At 35.6% G+C, this 9,070-nt stretch overlaps 2 long non-coding RNA genes across 3 annotated transcripts; one reads left to right on the top strand and one right to left on the bottom strand.

Annotated features, from left to right (window-relative positions):
- Positions 1 to 702: 702 nt before the first annotated feature.
- On the bottom strand, positions 703 to 2,817 carry LOC145988269 (uncharacterized). The gene is made up of 3 exons (XR_014441725.1): positions 2,728 to 2,817; positions 1,960 to 2,109; positions 703 to 990 (listed from the first exon to the last, which is right to left on the bottom strand). It is a non-coding gene; the product is annotated as an uncharacterized LOC145988269 (long non-coding RNA).
- A 666-nt stretch (positions 2,818 to 3,483) lies between these two features.
- Positions 3,484 to 8,652, top strand: LOC145988268 (uncharacterized). 2 transcript variants are annotated; one of them, XR_014441723.1, is made up of 3 exons: positions 3,484 to 3,558; positions 6,763 to 7,109; positions 8,613 to 8,652. It is a non-coding gene; the product is annotated as an uncharacterized LOC145988268 (long non-coding RNA). The 2 variants fall into 2 exon arrangements; XR_014441724.1 differs by lacking the exon at positions 3,484 to 3,558 and adding an exon at positions 5,913 to 5,970.
- Positions 8,653 to 9,070: the final 418 nt, after the last annotated feature.

Here is a 9,070-nt window from a genome sequence, read left to right as displayed (position 1 = left end):
AATGCCTTTTTCACAGAAATGGGCAATCCCGCATTTTTTTTACTGGTTCTTTTTTCGTTTACTTACGCAATTACCGACTGGAAAGCTATGATATTTTAGATTTCTTCCGTTAGTTTTCTGATAATAGTTTTCACAGCTTTCCATAGCATTTAAGCATGGTTTCAGTTGACAAGAACAAAATAATCTTTTTCAAAACATACAGCAAAAAGAAATCCAACGCGCTTAAGTTAAAACTCCCTTACATTGGAAGCCTGGAGAGAAGAAAACAGGGGTTCCTTCGTAACACGATTTCTTGAAAACCATTTTACACATTTGAATCAACTTTGTGATAAATTGATTAGAAAGGATGAATCTTAACAGTAAAACTTGTAACTTTTCCCCTGCTACTATATTTTAGAAGATATTTGTTGTCAAATATCTCAATATTTGCATAAGGAACCAGCCTTTTCCGTGCCGAAAGTTTCGACGATGACGTAATGCATCCACGTACAACTGCGCATACGATCTGCGTCGCCAAACGACTTCTACCCTGAAGATGAGAGTGACGTTAGCTCTCGAAAGCTTGGAATATTTTCCACAACTCACCTGGTCGATAACCCGAGAGAATCTATTCAACAAAATCATTATTCTCCATGACATTTAGTATTTCCTTATGGCACGTGCCCCTCCCGCTTCAGTGATAGATTCAGTAATTATATTTAATTCGATTTAATTAGATATAAAAGGTAACAGGAAATTTACAAATATTACTATTATAATTTGATGTCTATGACATTCCCCCTGTGAAGTTTGATGCTCCCTCTGCAGTAAAGTGGCTGTATTCCACAGTGCTCCTCATAAGACTCTTTTTCCGAATTTCCGGTTGTACTCCTGGAAGGCGCAATACGCCAGCATCGCGTTGCCCTTGTCGCAGTGGCAGAGCCTGAAGATGAGCTGCACCCACTCACACTCGCTCTTCACGTGGAGGAAGTAACAGTAGAGCTTGGCCGCCTGGAACAAGGAAGAAACAAGTGAGAGAAGCACGCTAGTGCACAATCTGATACTGAGATAGGCAACCAATTCCCCATCTCAGACTATGGATTCTTTATACGAATTCTTAGTTTTCATCGGTGAAAGCTGAAGCAATGTTACTTTTTTGCATCGATTTTACTAACAAGGGAGGTTATCTAAGTGTCCCCCTCCGATTTCCATGAAACTTGGCAGGTGTATAGAGAGTCCCAAACGAAGAAATTCTTTTTTTTTTTTTTTTTTTTTTTTTGTTTCGGCTAAAAAACTGTTTTGGGGGCAAAACCCTGTGTGTGTTCCAATTATATGTGCGTGTTCTCTATGCCATGTTTACGTGGTTTCGGGGTCAGATCCCCATTTCAATTTGTCCTCATCTTGACATTTGAGGGAGGGTTTTGCCCCTTAAAACAGTTTTTTTAGCTGAAACACAAAAACGCGTATTTCTTCCTTTGGGTCCCTCTATACACCTGCCAAGTTTCATGGAAATCGGAGGGGGACACAGGGGTCAGATCTCCACTGCAATTTGTCCTCATCTTGACATTTGAGGGGGGTTTTGCCCCCTAAAACAGTTTTTTTTTTTTTTAGCTGAAACACAAGAACACGTATTTCTTCCTTTGGGTCCCTCTATACACCTGCCAAGTTGCATGGAAATCTGAGGGGGACACTTAGTTAACCTCCCTTGTAAGCACCAACAACGAATGATTTGATAAATTTAGTTACATAGCGTCGCTTTTCTGCCACTTTTGGCAAATCGCGTTGATGAGAATGAGTGATTCACACAAGAGAATACCCATGCCTAGTTATATATTTTAAAATCTAAAACTCGTGCAGTCAAAAAGTTTGTTTCAAGTCCACCTTAAACACAGCCAGGCCAATCAGGACTGGAACTACAGTTTATTAATTTAATATCAGAACTACTGTGGAATCGAACCCAGCACTATTCATCCTACTTACTGTGCAGATGGACTGCGCCTTGAGATTCTCTCCGTAGGAACAGTCGATGCCCGGGACTGCGGTGACAGGTTTGTCGCACATCATGGCACACACGAAATTGGCGTGCTTCGGTGACACTTTCCTTGACATGGCTGCTGGTGCTGGAGATTCCTGGAAATCAACAGAAATATTCAAGTATTTACAGAAGTACTTTCCTACACAATACCTTACTCCTAGTCTTAATCATTAACACTTGAAATATATCTAAACACGGAAAAATAAATTTCTCTAATTTAAATACTGCCATTAGCATATTCTGACACTAGTTTTACTTTAAATGTACAGAATGTTTAAATTCCACCTATGTACTTTAGATAGGACCCAGATCTACCGTGGTGATCACAGCGCGCTCCGACGCCAGGGGTGCCGGATTCGAATCCCGGTCTCATCTTCGATGAACATTTCATTAACAGAGAGACCCAATTCGCCATGAAAATATCAAAATGAAAGTGGAAAGTCAGTGGCATAAGTTGTGCAAAAACCACGAGGAATCATAGAGACGTATTTAGCTGCCTAAGCTGGTTTCCATATTACAATAAATATCTAGATTCTCTCAACTGCAATCTATATGGTTAAAACGCAATTTAAAAATTTCATTAAGATTCATGTATGATTCGAATTTTCGACAATCTCAAACTTCCCACTTTCGAGCATTAAATCTAAATATTAAGTTGTTATAGTAATTAAAATTAATATGCTACAATGAAATAATACTACTAGAATACATACCTTTGAATTTTGTGAGTTACTTTAATTTTGATGTTCAGTGGGCCGAAATATTTGGGGTGGAAAGTTTTTTAGACGCCTAAATTGTTGCCAAGTAATAAATCAACAATAGATAAAAATGTCGTATTTCAGTTGTTTAGTACCAAGAATCGAAATTAATATTTGGAGCGATTGTCAGCATTCCCCAAAGCAGGGAAAAGCTTGTTTTTAGGTTATACAAGAAAATAAATAGTTTAATTTTTACGTATAAGATCTGGTCAAGCTACAAATGTCCAAAATCTATATAAAAATTAAAAATTATAATTCACCAATGTAATCATGTGAATAATCTGCTGAGAACCTAACACAGTTTCTGTTTTAACTATTCTGCGGCAATAGATAAACTTGTTAATAAGCAGCTTAAGAGTCAAATTCGATTGTCTTTAACAGTTGCGGTGATTAGGGAGGCGTGGGGTGCAGTTGTCCCTGCACTATGGCCTCTTAATGCACTGAAAGAACGGATTAGTTCCAGATACAAAATATATTTGATTCCACAAAATTTCTTACGGTTAAACAAAGTTTAGTTACACCTACAGAGTGACTGTTTACATAAACCATTTGGTTTAGTTCTCTTAACAATCATACTTGTTTGAAGTTATTTTTGTCCATTGAAACAGCCATTTTGTTGTTTGACGTTCTGTTTTTATTTTGAAACAGATATTTTGTTCCTTGAACAAAAAGAACGTGATTCTCGTACTGGCAAGTGTGACAAGAAAAACATGGCGGATCTCGGAAACAAAGTATCGATTCTTTTGAAGTTGTGGGGCTTTGAAGGTCTAATTCCTACATTTGCTGGTAAGTGGAACAGTTTTAAATAGAAATCATAATATGTGAAAAACATAAATATTAATTTGCGTACAGACGTACGAGTTGAAATGCATTTTTTCGAGTTTTCCACATCGGTGTCGGTTTTGTCTCTCGTATTTTAATCTCTACTAATTAATCAAGTATGTACTATCTAATCGTACAGTGTAGAGAATATAATGCATTACATGTGGCGCAAGTGTGTTTTGCGTTTACATAGGCGTGGTAGCTCAGTCTGCGTAGCATCTTTACTACCATCCGGACAACATGGCTTTGATTCTCGGGCCAGGAACCTTTCCCGCCCAAGTTCATTTTGTTTTATTCAGATTTCATGATACTAAGAATGCAATTTTCGCATGGTTCGACTTTCATTTACGTCTGTTAACACATACTGCAGAGTTTTAGCGAGTACTTAAGATTTGTTCAATAGATGCTTTCGTGGTTGTTAGGCAGGTCAGGTTTGGTTCTCTTAGCATTAACATAAAGTCCCTAAATGCATGCTACTAAGCTTCCGAATTATTTCTACATTAATTCCCATTGGTCTACGATACTTACAGTCGCTTGTTAACGGAAAATACATTGTCCATGGCAAGCGTGCTTGTTTGCGTAAGGTAATTTTTAAGTACTTGTTTACTATCCTTCGGACACATTTATTTATTTTTACATAAGAAACTACTTACCGTAATAAGTTCCTGTAGCATTGTCGAACATCGGGAAGGTGTTTTGTGTGATGTGAGAATGTTTCATAGCTGAAATTCATGTTGTTCGTTGAAAATTAATTCTCCAACGGAGAATAGCTAGCCCCATGAACCATTGGTGCGTGGATAGGTTAGTTCTGTTAGGTTAGGAAACATAGTTAAAATTTGGTGTCGTGTTAGTATCAGGATCTAGAAATTGGAAATAATTGCGAACCATTGGCGCGTGGTTAGGTTAGTTCTGTTAGGTTAGGAAACATAGTTCAAATTTCATCAAAACAACATTGATACACCTTCAGGAATGTTCCGTGAAGCAGATACGTAAGTACGAATGTCAAAAATTGACAAAACGAAAATATTAGAGGTGTCCGAAGGATAGTAAATTTTTACCTTACTTTAACTTAGGTGTTTATTATACACAATAAGTAAATATGGAAGTTATATGCACAGGTTATGGACCATGGTGCATGCTTAATTATTTGATGTATAAGGTGTACAGCATTTTTGACCACGATTCTTGTCACCTTGTAAGAGAGATATTCCAGGTTTGATTCCCAGTGTAGGTGCATTGCCCAGTTGTTCTAGATTGCATTTTAAATTTAGTTCAAATGCTGATTAAGTTATCTGAGCACAAAATGGGCTTAAACGACATTTTTGTGTCATTCTACTTTCAATTTACTTCATGCACTTAAAACATCAGTTCCATTAAATAATTGATGCCATGGTAGCCAACTGAGGGTTCCATATTCCAGTCCTGGTCGAGGCAGTGTTCCTTTGGGAGTGTCTGTGCATCAATTTAATCAAATAACAATTCATCGTTTCTATTGAGATTAGCCAAAAGTGATGTAAAAGAAGGAATTAAATAACTCGTGATTCCTGTTTTTGATAATTGTTCATTTCTAGTATCATGTGCATAATAGAATTCTGGGTACTTGAGTATTATACCGACTACCTCATTTGCCTATGTTAAATTATATTCCCCTCGCAAACATGATTTTGTCGATCCTGAAACTAGCTAATACTCTTAACCTAACCTAACCAGGTAGTACGTATAATACTAAAGTACTGAATTCTGTTTGCAGAAATATTGGATCCCTATCTAATAGCACCCTTACCACCGTCACAGAAACCACATCATAAATATCATAAATAACCATAAATTAAAATCACTGTTGTCAACTCTTGTGTCTGTTTTATAACCTCACTTACCATTCATTTTCAAAACAATTTTGTGTTAGTGGTTAAGGTTACAAACTTGTATTCAGAACCTTTAACAATGGCAAAGGCCACTTAGGTTACATAAAGAATGGCCTCATGCTGAACCTCATTCATGCCACTTCATCCCTTCACCTTTTCATCAAGATTAATGAAATAGGAATAACCAGTGCTTATAAAAACAAACAAACCACCATACATTTGAAGAAAAAGATGGCTTCTGTTGTAACAAGAAAGAGACAGAAATGCTGTATTCTGACACAGCCCTGGATTTTCTAAATTAAACTTTCTTACTTATTCTTCCAAAATTTTGCTATATTTGTTTTCAGAGCATGAAATAGACATAGGTGCATTGTGCATGCTCACTGTAGATCATCTCAGAGAACTTATTCCAAAAATCGGCAGAAGAGCAATTTTTATGAAAAAACTTGAAGAATACAGAGAACAAGTAAAACTATCATCTACAGGGTACTTACTTGATACGCCTAAAGAGGTATGTAACCTAACTGTCATATATTTCTACACTTCAGTTTCTTGTTTCTTACTTGCTAGTCTTACAGAGGTATGTAATTTAATGTCTCATATTTCCCTCATCAAAATTGAGAACCAACTTGGTGAACTACTCCATTAACTGCTCAACACCGAGGTTTCCAATTTTGAGTCTTTACAATGTATGCATATACTTTTCTCTTCTTCCATTTCATGTTAAATTTACAAGAAATGTTATGTGTGACTTTCTTTTTTGACTTAAATTTTATAACTTCGATTATGCAATACGAGTGCATGGGGGAAAGAAATATGTCAGGTTTTACGTTTCAACCCAGAACACCTGGGAATGTAGTTACAGCTTATTCTTCCCTTCATCTTGTCCATCCTTTTTGTTTAATACCATTTTTAACCTGCAGGGCATGATGCTCTGAAGGTGACCTGATGAGCTTGAAATGAATACATTTTACATTTTGAACTAGTGTTCACATATTTATTTTAATGTTGTTACTAAACTGCATGGGTATTTATAAAATGTGCATCCAAAGAGTTGTAAAGGCTAAAAATAAACAGATAAGCATAACATGGTGATAAAAAACAACAATAATGATGAAAAGAAGGGACCATGTAAGATAAGTTATGTGATTTCCTTCTCTATTGAATCATGAATTAAAGTAAAAATTATCAGAATTATCCAAATGGTTTTTCCTTTTCATGTATAACTAAGAAGCATTAAACATTTTTTGTATGTAAACAATAAAAGTTACATATTTATTTTTACATTTTTTTTAAAATTTAGGTGCAATCTTCATCAGCTGAAACTTTGACAAATACACCAGCTGGTAGTACTATAAGTGAGAACTACATAGATGAATTTGATGTGTGCTGTGAAGATACAAGTGTAAATAATGTGAAACCTGAGGGTGGAATAGCAGAATATAGCATAAATGTACCTGAGACATCTGGAAGCATTCCAGTTAAAATACAAGAACCATTTACGTCACAAAACATTTTGGATATCTTACAAGGAAGTGGAAGTGGAAGATTTGTCCTTGGGACATATGAGACAGGAAAATCACTAAATCGTAAGACCAGAGGTCTGCTCGTTGATATCATCATCAACCATTTATTACAGAATCCTAATGTGTAAGTTTTTGCTTGAAACATTCTCTCTCAGTTTTAGAACTACCCCACTAAAGTATATTTTATGAGATGCCTATTATCAGGGACAAAGCTCATTTTGCAAATTCCACTTGAACAAAAAAAAAAAGGAAAAGACGTCTGGTAAACAGTGACTAGTGTGTTTATTTAGTGAAAAGGAACATTATGCAATACCAGTAGCTTTTTTCAGTAGTTGACAAAAATATCTTGATCATTTGTGTTTGACAGAAGTGTAGTGTAGATAACTTGGACTTGCAAATGAAAATACAACAGCATCATAAATAGCTGAAATGACTGCGGAAGACTATATTTGCATTAACCCAGTAAATTCACTTATGAAGAATACCAGATTTTTTTTTCAGGTAAAAATAGAACTGACAATAGTGAAATTTCATTGCCATAGACTCATATTTTACCTCACGTCTACAGAACTCATACCAGTGTGTAATTTATGCCCAAATTTTAGAATTTTATGCACATAAAGCATAGCCTAGACATAAATGTCACTTACACTATTTTTAATCTTGTGAAGAACTGTACCATGGATTTGGCATTGTTTATTATGAGCATTCTTATATTTAGGCGTAAGTACTATTACAATGACAGCCAGCCTCCCTGATGGCACAATGGTAGCGTCGTTGCCTTGTAATCAAGAGGACCGTCGTTGCCTTGTAATCAAGAGGACACTGGTTCGATACCCGGTGGGGCACATATTGGTTCAGATCCGACTTTAAACTGTAGGTCCAGTCCCAATTAGCCTTACTGTGCATAAAGTGGACTTAAAAAAAAAAGACCAACTCAATCTACAATGACAGCCATTTAACCTGTTCCCATTTCTTTATTGTCAGTTCAGCAGAGTTACTTTTCTTCTTGCAGCAAGGTTACTGGATGCTGGCTTATTTTTTTTTTATTAGTTATGTAAAGATACATCATGTAAATATTCATGAGATGACTACTCGGAGCATGATAACAGCTTTGGTCACCATGATATTCATTACCAAAGATAGATATCCAGAGAAGAATCTAATTAATAGTAGTGTTATGAGTGTACTTTTGGTGGAACGTAAGAAAAACATGACTATCGTGTACCGATTGCCTATAGTATTAACTAGAACAGGTCAAGTATCAAACAAAATAAACACATACATGATTATTTTTCGGACTTTTAGTGTACAGAAATGAACACACACACACACACACACAAATGCTTTGAAAGGTATGACGAAAGGAAAGTAATGATGAGTACAATGTGCATTTAAATGTCTGTACATGTTTTTGTTTGATTATGATACTACAGGAATTCTAACTTCCTAAAATTCGATCTGACAAACAAATATTACAGAACAGAAGTAATATAACTCCACATTTTATTAATGAACAAGTTTTAGTATTGCCTCAAACTTTTAATTATGTAGAAATATAATTAAACCATTGCTACAGAGGGGAGATACCACATTCTTATCTCATCTCTAATTTTGTATTTTGCAGACGCCTGCGAAATGACCAATTTGAAAGTATAGCAGAAAGTATAGTGCCTATATTCCAGACAGAAAGTGTTTCAGTTTATTATATTCCTCCAGTTAAAAAGAGAGATAGCAGAGTGAACAAATCCTGTATATCAAAGGGAAAGTTGGTGGACAAATACAGAAATAAATTTCGAGAATTGAGAAGTGTTGGGATTCTAGGCAGTGTATCCAGGACAATAGGCCTATCAGAAAAATCAGCAATTGATGTGGATACTACTATTTCAGGTAATTTCATAAATTTTGTCTGAATTATGATATTTAATGTGTGTTTTTCATCAACTTAAAAATTTTCCATTTCTGTATCCTTTTTATTTGTTTAACAGTGTAAATGTTCTCTAAAACCCATTGTACCATTTTACAAAGATTTGCGATAACAAATCTGTTACATGTAGTCACCTATTTTCTGCAGAGTAAGGCAGA

Source organism: Lepisma saccharinum, chromosome 5 (assembly GCF_977018435.1).
Source record: "Lepisma saccharinum chromosome 5, izLepSacc3.1, whole genome shotgun sequence".
In the NCBI taxonomy this organism is placed as follows: Eukaryota; Metazoa; Arthropoda; class Insecta; order Zygentoma; family Lepismatidae; genus Lepisma; species Lepisma saccharinum.
Note: the sequence above shows the minus strand (reverse complement) of the source record. Positions and strands in the feature narration are given on the sequence as shown.